Source organism: Aegilops tauschii, chromosome 1, assembly GCF_002575655.3.
Source record: "Aegilops tauschii subsp. strangulata cultivar AL8/78 chromosome 1, Aet v6.0, whole genome shotgun sequence".
Classification (NCBI taxonomy): domain Eukaryota; kingdom Viridiplantae; phylum Streptophyta; class Magnoliopsida; order Poales; family Poaceae; genus Aegilops; species Aegilops tauschii.
Genome location: NC_053035.3, coordinates 123,406,059 through 123,420,241, shown reverse-complemented (window position 1 = coordinate 123,420,241; position 14,183 = coordinate 123,406,059). Strand labels below are relative to the sequence as shown.

The window sequence follows — 14,183 nt, the reverse complement described above, 5'->3', positions numbered from 1 at the left end:
ATAGAACTTTTTGGAGACTTCATATCTCTCAACTCGGGCATTTGCTTGAAATATTAACTTCAATTCCTAGAACATCTCATATGGTCCATGACGTTCAAAACGTTTTTGAAGTCCCGATTCTAAGCCGTAATGCATGGCACACTGAACTATCGAGTAGTCATCAGCACGCGACTGCCGGACGTTCACAATGTCTGTAGTTGCTGGGGGTGGCACACCTAGTGGTGCATCAGGGACATAATTCTTGTGTGCGGCAATGAGGATAAGCCTCAAGTTACGGACCCAGGCCGTGTAGTTGCTACCATCATCTTTCAACTTAGCTTTCTCTAGGAACACATTAAAATTCAAGGGAACGTTAGCACGGGCCATTGATCTACAACATAGATTTGCAAAAACTATCAGGACTAAGTTCATGATAAATTAATTCAATTAATCATATTACTTAAGAACTCCCACTTAGATCGACATCCCTCAAGTCATCTAAATGATACGCAATCCAAATTAACTAAACCATGTCTGATCATCACGTGAGATGGAGTAGTCTTCAATGGTGAACATCTCTATGTTGATCATATGTACTATATGATTCACGTTCGACCTTTTGGTCTCCAGTGTTCTGAGGCCATGTCTTTAAATGCTAGGCTCATCAAGTTTAACCCGAGTATTCTGCATGTGCAAAACTGTCTTGCACCCGTTGTATGTGAACGTAGAGCCTATCACACCCGATCATCACGTGGTGTCTCAGCACGATGAACTGTCACAACGGTGCATACTCAGGGAGAACATGTATACCTTGAAATTTTAGTAAGGGATCATCTTATAATGCTACCGTCGTACTAAGCAAAATAAGATGCATAAAAAGATAAACATCACATGCAATCAAAATATGTGACATGATATGGCCATCATCATCTTGTGCTTTTGATCTCCATCTCTAAAGCATTGTCATGATCTCCATCATCACTGGATTGACACCTTGATCTCCATCGTAGCGTCGTGGTCATCTCACCAACTATTGCTTCTACAACTATCGCTAACGCATAGTGATAAAGTAAAACAATTACATGGAGTTTGCATTTCATACAATAAATAGACAACCATAAGGCTCCTGCCGGTTGCCAGTAACTTTACAAAACATGATCATCTCATACAATAACGTATATCACATCATGTCTTTACCATATCACATCACAACATGCCCTGCAAAAACAAGTTAGACATCCTCTACTTTGTTGTTGCAAGTTTTACGTGGCTGATACGGGCTTCTAGCAAGAACTGTTCTTACCTACGCATCAAAACCACAATGGTGATTTATCAAGTTTGTTGTTTTAACCTTCAACAAGGACCGGCTATCGGTGTCAAAACCAGCGGATCTCGGGTAGGGGGTCCCGAACTGTGCGTCTAAGGATGATGGTAACAGGAGATGGTGGACACAATGTTTACCCAAGTCCAGGCCCTCTCTATGGAGGTAATACCATACTTCCCGCTTGATTGATCTCGATGAATATGAGTATTACAAGACTTGATCTACCACGAGATCGTAATGGCTAAACCCTAGAAGTCTAGCCTGTATGACTATAATTGTATGTCTACAGACCTACCCTCCGGTTTATATAGACACCGGAGGGATCTAGGGTTACATAAGGTCGGTTACAGGGAAAGGAATCTTCATATTTAGGCACCAAGCTTGCCTTCCACGCCAAGGAGAGTCCCATCCAGACACGAGTAGAATCTTCGGTCTTCGTATCTTCACAACCAAACAGTCCGGCCCATGGCTAGCAGGCCGAACGCCCGAGGACCCCCTAGTCCAGGACTCCCTCAGTAGCCCCTGAACCAGGCTTTAATGACGAGGTGTCCGGCGCGCAGATTGTCTTCGGCATTGCAAGGCGGGTTCCCTTCAAAAATAGTCTTCAGACGCAAAGAATGTATCCGGACATGTAACATAAACACCACACACCACCGCAGAGATTATAATATTTCACGAGTCCAATCCGCTGACAACTTTTTTGTAATGTGACATCACATCTACCCGGTCATTATTTCGAACCGTTTTCATCTGCCGTTCCGCGTTTCGAGATGCGGTTTCCATTGGCACATCTTGTCGAAGCAGAGATCGTGCCCGCTCATTGCGGGATTCTCATCAATACGGGCATGGGTAATCCAACCGTGCTGTTTGCACAGCCCTTGGGAATAGGCGAGCTTTAAGGCGAGTGGGGAGGCATTCGATATTCACTGCCTTTACAAAGAGAAAGGATTCCCTTTCTTCACTCACGCCTGCTCTCTCTCCCTGCCCTTCCATTCTTGAGCTCTAGCGCCCAAATTCTCATCACCTCCATCTCAGGGAAGTACTCAACCATGTCCGGATCCGGAGGTCAAGGCAAGTGGATGGTCTCCTCCGTCATGGAGAAGGACATCACCTAGCTTCGGGCGGCCAGGTATCTGGCGAAAGGAATCGCCCACCGTCTGCCAACCAAGGGGCAAATCATCCCCACCCCAAAGCCTACTGAGAGGGTGGTTTTCCTCCCTCACTTCGTCCGCGGGTTAGGGTTTCCACTTCACCCTTTCGTCCGCGGACTGATGTTCTATTATGGGCTAGATTTCCATGATCTGGCCCCAAACTCCTTCCTCAACATCTCGGCATTCATTGTCGTGTGCGAGGCTTTTCTCCGCATCCAACCCCACTTTGGATTATGGCTCAAGGTCTTCAACGTGAAGCCGAAGGTGGTGGATGGTCAGCACGCGGAGTGTGGAGGCGCCGTGGTGAGCAAGATGCCCAATGTCACATGGCCTAAGGGAACTTTTGGGGAGACTGTCAAAGAGTGGCAGAAGCAGTGGTTCTACATCACAGAGCCACGCGGCGCCACTTGGGCGGCGGCTCCCGAATTCAAATCTGGTGCTCCAATGCGGCTCATCTCCTGGATAGAGAAGGGCCCCAACTGGTCTTCGTCGGACGAACTGATAGCGCTGCGAACGCGCATTCAAAGCATGGTGGATAAAAACATCAAGCTTGTCGACGTGATCCAGGTGATGCTGGTTCGCCGGATTCTCCCCTGCCAAAGCCGAAGCTTCCCTTTATGGGAGTTCGATCCGGAGAAGCACCAGACCCTGGAGAGGCTCTTCGGAACTACTCACGAAGATGCCTGGAAGTTGCTCTTCAAGGGCAACGAGAAGCCACCGGTCATAGATTCAGACCGCGCGCACGATCATACCCATCCTGCCAATGCGGTAAGTCAATCCCCTCTCGAGGCGTACCTTCAACTTGTTTGTGCAAGGAAGATGCCTAATCTTTACTATATATTTTTCAGGTATGGACGGAGAGAGCAGAGCGGATCCAGTGTTTGGCCCCACTCCCCGAAGAGCCAGCCATCCCGCTCCTGGCGAAGATGCTGGTTCCGGCGCCCTATCCGCCGCCAGAGAAGAAGGCAGAGAAGAAGGCCAAGGGGGCCAAAGGTGGCCCCTGTTGCAAGGGTGCTTCGGACGTTACGTCCGAAGACGAAGAGACCCATTCCTCCGCTGCTGAGGACGACGACGAGGACGAGGAGGAGGAGGAAAACAACCCTCCCCCTGATGGGGGAAAGAAGAAGAGGGCGGCCTCCACAAGTCTGGAGGCGGGGACGTCCAAGAAGGGGAAGGGCTCCCTTGTGGATACCTCCGCGTGGGATGTCGACAGCAGTCCGGAGCGACGCCCCCGGACCAAGCCCCTGGCCGCATCGTAAGTACTAAAAGATTTGTACATGTCCCCATACCCAGCGCTTCTTCTTTAATCATGTCAATTCATGCTATTGCAGTCCGGCCCACGACAGCTCCCAGCGATCCTCAACAGGAGGTTCGTTGGATTCAAAGGCGATGGCCAGCGAGTCACCGCCGGTCGCTCACTCTCCCAAGGCCAAGGGTGACGCCGAGGTGCTTTCCCGAAGGACTTTCCCAGGCCGGGGAGAGGTTCAGAAGGTGCCAGAAGGCGAAACCTCCGTCGTCGGACACCAGGGGGAGCAAGTCCCCATGGAGACTGGCGTTGAGGGCCACATTCAATTCGGCCCTCAGCCGGATATGATTTCGGAGACCAATACGGCTCCGGAATCCGGTGTGCAGCCTCCTTCGAGAGAAGGGGGCATGCCCATTCCGCCGGTGACCTCTATCCAGCCAGAGGCACCGGACCATCTGCTGGAAGCGCTACGAGGCGCTTCCATTGTGGATGTACACCGTATCCTTATGGGTACAGTGATTGAGAAGGTTCAGTCCGTCAAAAGAGGACTGACCGAAGCCTGTAGCGGCCTGCTAACAGGTTTTGTGGTAAGCGACGCAAAAAAGAGAAGTCCCAATATAGACAGTAGCCCTTGAGACACTGTCCAGTGTTCGGAAAGAAAAGCTGCACAGGGGATCAATTAATTTTCGCAGGGAACTAACTAAATGTGTCTTATATGAATAAGCAGGCGTCGTTGCTGGCCGCGACCTCACACGCTGCCGAAGTCTCCGGACTAAAGCAGAGGCTGGAGCTGGCCGAGGGAGAGCTCGGCCAAGCGAGGAAGCAGTTGGAAGAGCAGCAAGGTATACAATGACTCGCTACATATTCGGAAAGAATAAATGATGTGTATTGACTATAATGTCATGATTTGTCTAGGAGCGACGACCGAGGTTGAGGCCCTTAAAAAGGTCCTGGACGAAGCCGAGGAGAAAGCTGCCAAGGAGCAAGCCGCCCGCAAAAAGCTCAAGGCCAGGCTCAACGATGTCCAGCAAGAGCTCCATGACGCGGAGAAAAAGTGCGATGCCTTGGAGGGCGATGTATCGGCTCGAGAGACCGAAATTGCCAAGGCTCGCCAAAGTGTGGAAGAGGCCCGGGTTGAAGCCCAGGGCACCCTCCAGGAGATCTAGGAGGCCAAGAAGATCGCGGCGGGTAAGGCGTTTAGTATGCAAAGCAAGTATGTGAAGAAGAAGTATTTCTTACTAACCCGAATTCGGAGTTCTCCAGGGCGTTTGCGGACCTGCCGTGCAGCGTGTCAGACGCTGCGGAGTTCTTCCGAGCCGAAGAAGGGAGCTCGGCGGAGAAGCTGTTTTGGTCGCAGTACCTTGCGCCAGAACATCCAGTGCCCTTCACCGATCAGCTCAAACAGCTGGTCGAGCTGCATAGGGTGGCTGAACTGGCCATAAAGGATTTGATAATCCGGCTGTGGCCTGCCGAAGCTATACCCAGCAGCTACTTCGGCCTCGTGAAGCGGCTGGTGAATGCCTGTCCTCGGTTGGACGTCGTCAAGCGGTCGGTCTGCATCGAGGGCGCACACCTGGCCTTCGCCTATGTGATGGTGTGGTGGGCGAAGATGGACGCCGTCAAGCTAGCGACCGAGGGGCCGCCTGAGGGCAAGGAGCACCGCACACCCGAGCGATATTTTGGAGACGTCCTAGAGGGGTCTCGCATTGTGGAGACGCAATGTGCGCAAGACATTATCTTTGACTGAGTATATTCATGTTGTCTCTGGTTTGTATGATGAAACAAAGTTTGTTATGTAAAAATATAATTTTTGGTATTAAAAGTTTCACCTCCTGTGCGGCCGTATCTCTACTCATGTCTCAGTTGGTAGTCTCCGTTCCGGGTTTATTTTCGTCCCACCTATCATGTTTTTTTTGTCACGGTTTTTTTCGCTGGTTTTATTTCATCCCACCTTGCACCCCGCTCCCCCTGGTTTATTTCCCACCGGTTTTCTGCTCTCCCTCCCGAAACCCCCCCGAGCCGCTCCCGTCTCTCCCATCGCGCAAACAACTCTAGGGTTCCTTGAGCCGCCGCCGCACCGGAGCTCCTCGACCAGCCCCATCGCATGCCACTCCACCCACTGCTTCTCCCTCCGCCCGCGCCGCTCTCTTCCCCGCCGGCGCTGCCCACCACGAGTGGGGAGGCCCCAGATCGTCTCGAGCAAGTCAGCGGGGCGGTGGCCAGATCCACCACGGCAACATCTCGTCCAGATGGGTCGAGCCGGGAGAGGTAGATCGAGGCGGCGGGCACCGTGTGCGTCTTGTCTCTTGGGACGCCGCTCCGACCCGATCCGGCGAGGAGGCAGCCTCCGTCTGCGGCAACGAGGGCGGCGGCCGGCTGCGCGAGAGATCGATCTGATTGTGCCTCCATGACGGCATCGTGATGCCCACCGCCGACGGCGCTGCGTCGCGACCAAAGGGGCACCCGGCCACGGCCGGGGACTCACTGCAGTTGAAGCACGCCATCTCGCCACCATGTATGTTGTGTGTTCTTGTGCTGCAGGTCCTTGGGGTTGGGTGTTCTTGTCGCCACCATGTTCATGCAGGCACGAATTGGACTGAGAAATGCTAACAGAGGAGGAGAAGACCATGCAAGTACGTATGTGCCAAAATTGATAGATTTAACTCTAGGTATTGCATTATTTTGCTGCGGTGTAGTAGTACTCTTTAAAGAATTTGTAGGAGATAGCAAAAGGACTAGATGAAGGATCCATTGATTTAAAAACACGTGGAAAGCATTCAGTTTAGTAAATATTGTATATACCCTTCCCCTGAAAAGTTTGACGTTGTTACTTGGGAAAAAGGAAAATGCCCACAGATTACTTTTTAGTTATGCAAAGTTTAAACTTCAGTCATGCTTTATTGGTCGTTTTCCCCAATAAATATCTACCAACTGCAGGTCCTTGGGGTTGGGTGCGGCAACTCGCGGCTCGAAGACAATCTTTTGTGGTGGGGCGTCGCTGCCGCCGGCGGCACCTGCATAGACCGTCTCGCTGGGAATGAAGAGATGCTCCCCTGATTTGGAGCTGTAGAAAGGAGGTGGTTGCAGACACAAAGTGGGGACACACAACTCCCAGTCATAATATTCTTTATCTTGGCTCGTTGTTTGGGGATGGAAACATCAATCTGATCACGCTCTCCTCCATGCCAAACGGATCCTTGGTTCGGAGGTGCGCGATGCCGACGATGACAACCTTTCTATCGACGCAAGGGCAGCAGGAGCTCATGACGCTGTTGATGGCACCACCATGCACAGGGTTGATGCAAGGTGGGACAAGTATGTATACCAGGCAAAGTACTCAATCGGTTTGGCATTTAGCTTTTTGATTCTGTTTTTAGTGAGCTTTTTGATTCAGATAATTTGTTTACCTGATGCCTTCACTCCAGGTAATCTGTCTGTCTGACATTTTGCTTTTTGATTCAGTGCGATCACTAATGGGGAGAACATAAAACTTCAATTGAGGGCACTGTGATTCTCTAGCTACATGTATCATGTAAGTGACGTCTTTCCATGAATCTTCTATTCATTATATAACCTCTCAGGCCCTTAGAAAAGTATCTTTGTTAACTCGATTTCTTTCTGCTGATTCTTATAGAGCTTCTGCAGGAGGGCGTCACCTGCGGCATCACTTGCATCGACCTCTCACCGATCACCGTCCCGAGGATGCACGACAGACTAGCAGAGCAGGGCACCAGTGATTGTTTCACCAATTTGCTCGACTCATTGTTCCCTTCCTCTGTCCATGCAACGTTGCCCATTGTTGCTAAGTTGTTAATTCATCAGGCCCATTATTGTGGCTACATAGTCTGTTCATCTTGCCTGCCTTCTTAGGAGAAACCAATTTACTGAAGGTAACTATTCTTTATTTACATTTTATTTGTTTCTTCCCGCTACTTGTACAATTTGCGTCGGAAATATTCTGACTACTTGCATGAATTTAGACCCTACTTGCACAGTTGCTTGCATTTTGTGTTGAGAAACATCTGCTACTTCAATGTACATAATACTTGCAAGTTTTATTTGTTGACTATGCCATGATAGCTTTAGGCCTTTAGTTGTACAAAACTGCCAAAGTAGGTGACAACCACCTGCAGCTCAATCCTTGTTTAACTCGACAGACAAGCTAAAGTAAATGCGGAGCCAAGATAAATTGTTGTAAGCCTTTTACTGACTAGGAACGAGGGGTTGTAGGAAGGAACACTGCACTATGAGTATGCCCTTTGTTAGCTCTTTACCCTTTTCTGTAACACTAGCCTATAGAAGGATGAATGGTGTCAAGCTCCGGGCAACAAGTAGGATTATCTCAGTAGTACAGTCAGCACCACTATCTGAGATTGCACATTTACGACCATGGTGGCACATAGAAAAGGAAGCTTGGTCTGAAACAAATTGCCAAATGCTAGGATCAACATTTCTTTTCTAGAGCATCTCCTTTTCGGGAAAGTTGTTGTCGAGAACTCAGTTGCGTGTTCCTTTATTTTCAAGAAACTCTATATAGACCTTGATAGCTTGAATATAATGTTTTAGTATGGTGTATTTGTAAGGTACAATCCATTCATAATTATTGGTAGTAACATGTGTGTATGTGTATATTTAAACGTACTGTCGCTAGATCAAAATTTGGACATACATAGATAGCTCCAGATGTAGCCTAAATGTTTTTTTACTCCCCATATAATCACTGTTGTGAATCCTTGTGCGGTTGTGCCTAGATATATCTAAATGCATCTGCTGCTATATCTCTCAATACTCAATAGCACGGTTTCATGGTGAATCAGTGCCACTGTTATGTGTGTTGATGTTTGAACCGAACCAGCGATTTGTTAGAACTTATATTGTTTCTTGTATAGGATGTCAGCTTTCTAAATCATAAGAATATTTGCTTTGCTTTGTTTTTTATATTTGCAGGTTGGCAATTCCGAAGTTATTGCCTTTCTACTTCAAACTGAAATAATTCCTCTTTGTCTTTAATATGGAGATGGGTACTGAACTTTAAAAAACAGTATGAACTCAACCCCTTCTGTAAATCAAATATTTCATTTGTGGGGACGATGTGGGGCTCATGTCGAGCACTTCACCTGCAATGGGTGTGGCCTTCTCCGTCTGCCAAACATGCTACAAGTACGAGCACCATGAGGGAACTGCCTGGAGTGCAAGACCTGCCACAAGCTCCTCAAGGGTCAGTCAGCCTCCACCCACGACCGAAGGCACTTGCAGATGTGAAGAATATCCATGTCCGATTACATCGCCAGAAAGCAAAAACCATGAGGGCCCACCCTAATCATCAAGGTAAAAATTGTCCTGTAGACTTTTCTAATACTTCATTTGTATGTTGGTTTGGTAAACTTAGCATGCTGCGAGCTATTTTTAAGAAAGTTCAGTCATACCTGATGCTGCTATGAAAAATACATGTTAGGACTATTTACATGCCTATAATTAGGCCCACCAGTTTGGATGGCAAACAATTGCAGCTGCGAAGAATAGGATATCTTCTCGATCTCAGGGATCATCCCATCTGATCTTTTGTTTGATTGGGGTTGCGGTTTTGTTGGGCATATAAGTTTGTGCTGGGTATATGATCATATTTTTGCTGGCACTGATGTATGGCCTTCCTTATGGTTATTTTTTATAAAAATAAATTGTGTCAGTTTTGCCGTCGATGATAGTAATAGTATCAAGTTCATATTGTAAAATAACTGATATGAAATACTACCCTCGGTTTAGATCTATTTCATGAAGGTCTCATATTAACACCTATGAGTGGGAGTTTCATGATATAGAGTTACTTATAAGATTGGATACTATTCTTTGATCTGAAAATATCTATTGCCGATAAGAACGTATTTCACATAATAAATTGCTGGTTCATGCTGGAGCTTGAAATGTATTCCTTTTTTTCTGTAGGGATTTTTGAAACGAGCAGAAGATTAGTAACTTCTACGACATCAAAGATCTGACCTTTTAGAGTATGCACCATATTGATTTACTTATTAATTTATTCACACTATATCAGATTTGTCTTGAACGTGATACATTATTGACTGTACTGGACAAGGGAAGTTAACTGTTTTAATTATATAGGATTAGTATGCACCAATTGCTGCATAAGTTCTCCTTGATACCAATTTACATACTTGTGCTACTAGGCCTTTGGTCAGTTTGCAACTGGTATTTTAGACATGTACGAGTATTCTCATGGTATTTCTATATATTTTAATTAGTACCAGATGGAATTTGCGAATTAGTCTTACAAAGAGAAGAGAAAAGGAAACATTATTCACGAGTTTGCAGGAATATGGAAACTCAAGGTAGTCTGTTAGCATAAGTAAAAAATGTTTTTCATTTTATTTCTTGGTTCGACCAAATTATATTTTATCCGAACGTATGGATGATCGACACAATGGACGTACGTAGTTTCTAGTTAGCACTACTCGGATAACAATTATGCCTACTATTACCATTTTTGTGCATTGTTTGGTCTTATGCATTTTAGTTAAATACATCCTTTGTGGCGAATAATGATTTTTGAGCATACTATCTTCTTTTCATGTGGGGAAATCGCTGATAGAAAAGAAAATTGTGTTTCTGATATGTTATGCTTATTTCTAAGTGCTTCCAATTTCGAACTACTAGGTATGCAGCCTTAGATGAACAACTACCTCTTTATTTGCTTGAGGATGATTTGATTGTGCAATTAAGACTACATAATTTCACTTTTCATTTATATTTATTGGTGAGGGCGAGCTGGCGGCGACATGGCGCGCTGGTGGCGTGACCGCGGGTTCGGCCAGGGTGCAAGCCAATCTGGCATGTGCGCTGGCGAAGTAAGGCGTAGAGGTGCTCCGGCCGGCTGGGTGCGTTGGTCCGTGGCGGAGGTGCGAGGTGGGCGTGGATCTGGCGCCTAGCATGCGCGAGGGAGGACATATGGGCGTTGTGCGTTTCTTCGCGGCGGGAGGTGTGACTGTGCTGCTCTGCAGATTGATGACGTTGTTCTCCTGGTTTCGTGGATCTGCAGCGGGGTAGCCGGTGGTTGCGGCGCCAGAGAATGCTGGGGCAGCGGCCTCGGGCTGATGGCTGCTATGGCAGGGGCTGCTGCACCGGCTCAGGATGGTGGATTTGGAGCGATGCACTCAGATCTGACCCTGGCAACCGCGTTGGTTCTATGTCGCATGAGTTGCTGCAGCTAGTCCTCGCGTGAGGGCTATGCCGGCTGACGGCAGGGGGGTGCCCTACACAATGTGCTTGGCTCTGATGGTCTGGGTATCGTTGCGTGACCAGATTTGCAAGCAAGCTCACTGATAGGAGATCAGGGGCTCAGGCGAAAGCTCCGTGACCTTCTTAGAGGCATAGTCATAGACATCTTCCTATCCTTTCATGTGCTTGGGTTCTCCGGGTGAGAACCTAAACTCCAGTTTTCTGGAGTGGGTGGCGGCGGCGTTTACGTCGTAACCATCTTCAGAGGCGTTGCCTTGGAGGGCCAGCCTTTGGATGTCGTGTGGGGCTCTTTCGTTTTCAAGGGCGGTGTATGTCGGGGCTGCGGCTCCGGGATCTTCTATTAAGTGTCGAGGCTGCGGCCTCGGGCAGTACTGCGACGACAGCTCCAAGAGGTAGGGCTGCTTGTTGGCATGGCTTGGGTGAGGACCTTGAAGTGCGGAAGCAGCAAGGTTGTCAGCTCCGTCAATGCGCCCCAGTCGGGACTGTTGGACGACATGTTGGGGCAGCGGCCCAGGATGTGGTGCAGCGTTCGTGGTCTATGTGCGGTTGGCCTGAGCAGCGTGAGCTGCGGGTAGCTGTATCGTTCGGCGTAGTGCCGGCCAGGTTGTCGCTCATCCAGGTTGCCGACCGGGAAGAGGTGTAGTGCCGGCCAAGACGAGAACAAGGGGAAGCTGCTTGGTTGTCTGTGTTCATCAAAGGTGCTCTCTCTTTTCCATCTTTCTTTTTATTTACTTAATCCTAGATGGGTGACTACTAATTTCCATGTCTACTGGGAGGAAGAAGGTTGGCGGACGTATCTTTGTGACTATGTCATTCACGTGCTTTGTTTCAACTCATAAAGTGGATCCTTTTTAAGCTATATCAAATCATAAGACATAATTTTCAGTTGATTTTTTTCTTCTAATTCCCAGTTTATTGCTTCACATAGACTATTACATATTTATGCTAGCCAATTCGAAGCTTTGTCCCAAGGGCAAGCATACCGTTGAAAAAATAAATACATGTACGACAGATCAGCCAGCAACTTGTTGATCTGTGATTCTTTGAAATTTGATGCTTATAACTGTTTATAAGTCAGTATTGTTCAGAGCCAAAGATAAGTAACAATCTATTTGGTTAAGTTGAACACTTTTAGATCAGGAGTAGTAGAAATTCTTAAGGGCATTGGGATATTGAACTGCAGGTACTAATGCGTGTGTAGTTCATGTCAATCCATCCTATTATTTCATCCTTGTAGGCATACTGCTCTCCTTTTAATACTAATTCTCTTAATTCTTTCTGATTTTTGTGGAGTTGTGCAGATAGCTTCGGCAGGTTTGTTAGGCTAATATAAAGTAGGGACCTTTGCTACATAATGATACAAAGATGATACCGAAGGTTGTTTTGCAACTAGCAAGGTATTTTGTTTACAAGCTGATTGTCAACTTTCTTAGAAAGATACATGGCTGTTGTGTCCTATCAGACAATATTAAACTTTCACTATGATATTTCCTTATGCAGTTTCAAGGTCACATGGATGCTGACAGCTCTCAGGTGTATGGCCTATTTGTTGCTGGGTATTGTTGCCTTTCTTCCTGGTATGCCAATGTATATTGCTTCAGTTTTCATATTGAGATTGATACAAAATCTAGGCTCCGAAGTGCAGATTGAGAAGAGGTATGCTTATTGTTGCCTTTCTTCGTGATACCAGGTTTATACAGCGGAGGATCCTGAGTTGATGCATATATTGGCTCAAAAAGTAACTAGGCTCTGAAGTGCAGATTGACAAGAGGTATGCTTACTGTTGTCTGTGTCAGTCTATCTACTCGATCACCTTCATATCAACAAGTACATTGGAGTTGTTTATCTCAGTGCATCAGAATTGTTTCTTTCATGCAGAGTTTCTGCTGCTATTTGTTAAATCTTAAAGAAACGTCTGTTCCTGAGGTTTACAAGTCCCCTTGTTCAAATATGAAAATGATTTATTTGCAAACTTCAATGCAAAATGGTTAGTCAGTCTTGAACAACTGCATATATATATACTTTCTAGCTATGCTATTGATGCCACATCCAGATTACACTTTTCTTCTCTTCTTCTTTTCTTGGGAGTAGAAAGGTCTCACTCAAGGATCGAGCAAATGCAGTTCTAATGCTTGTGTCGTCTAATTCAAAGCATGATGACTTTAAATGTTCATGAAATATTTCTCCTCTTAAATCTAAAAAACTAATATACATAGAAGAATGAAAATTAGATTTACTGGATTTATTGGATTCTATTTGTTGCATAATTTATTGCATATTAGACATAACGATGCCAATCTATTATATACAGTATCTTTGAACTAGGTTAGAAGTTGGCATTTCTATCATGCGAGCTTCAGAGAAGGATTAATCTGATTGTCCTTTGATGTTCTAGAGTTTAGTTTGTTGGTTGCTTCAGTTACGGTGGTGTTATTTGGAATAATAATGTCTTCAGGTGCTTGTAACATCGGTTGAATGGTGGAATTCTAGCAGTCATTAGTTTCAGTTTGTGTATAAGAAATACCATCAACCTATTATTAGTGAGCTTTGTATTGTTTTTCTCCGTGTTTACACCTCTCTTGCTCCAAGCCTGGTGATTCAATTCTAACAGAGGAGCTTGCTCCAGCCATCCAGGGGGCCAGGGCGATTAGATGCCCATCACTCACGGCGGCAAGAAGTTCCGTGTCGAGTTGATGAACCAGCACCAGCTGGGAGCCCGGATGAAGAAGGTTGTCCCCGCGGAGAAAAAGGAGAAGTGATGAGATGTTTTTGACAGCTAATGGATGATGTTATCTTAGTCTGTGAATTTTTGTTTTGGTCGATTTAGAAACCTTGTTTGATGTCTGAAGATCCCTTTTTGCCCACTGTTCAAACCATCTCTTCATTTTTGTGTAAATGGTAACAATACACTTCAAACAATTAAGTTGTCACCCCAAAAAGTATTTTGTAAAAGGATGTACTTATCGCCTCAATAATCCTTAATCGTCACGTAGATTTCATTTTCATTTAATTATTTTTGAGAATAGCGTAGATAGTTTTCTTTAAAATTACAAATATTTGATATAGTGTATGTTAATTGAGACATGCGTTGCACGTGTTCTTTAATGCATCAATCATTTTCAATTAGGACGGGAGTCTGAAAAATGTTGTAAGGTTATTGCCATTGTTTTTTAACTACAGAAGTCTGAAGATTAGAAGCATGATCTTTTGTTTTTCATGTTGCTCTACC

General features: G+C 46.2%; 1 long non-coding RNA gene across 8 annotated transcripts; it reads left to right on the top strand.

Annotated features, from left to right (window-relative positions):
- The first annotated feature begins 5,736 nt into the window (after window positions 1–5,736).
- On the top strand, window positions 5,737–13,906 carry LOC109763311 (uncharacterized). 8 transcript variants are annotated; one of them, XR_006670582.2, is made up of 11 exons: window positions 5,737–6,333; window positions 6,638–6,794; window positions 6,909–7,006; window positions 7,163–7,232; window positions 7,335–7,590; window positions 8,648–9,028; window positions 9,644–11,652; window positions 12,256–12,351; window positions 12,455–12,531; window positions 12,645–12,725; window positions 13,581–13,906. It is a non-coding gene; the product is annotated as an uncharacterized lncRNA (long non-coding RNA). The 8 variants fall into 8 exon arrangements; XR_005769559.3 differs by lacking the exons at window positions 5,737–6,333; window positions 6,638–6,794; window positions 6,909–7,006; ... (1 more) ...; window positions 7,335–7,590; window positions 8,648–9,028 and adding exons at window positions 12,090–12,137; window positions 12,833–12,941 and having other exon boundaries at window positions 11,374–11,652; XR_006670580.2 differs by lacking the exons at window positions 5,737–6,333; window positions 6,638–6,794; window positions 6,909–7,006; ... (1 more) ...; window positions 7,335–7,590; window positions 8,648–9,028 and adding an exon at window positions 12,090–12,137 and having other exon boundaries at window positions 9,795–11,652.
- The last annotated feature ends 277 nt before the right edge of the window (window positions 13,907–14,183 follow it).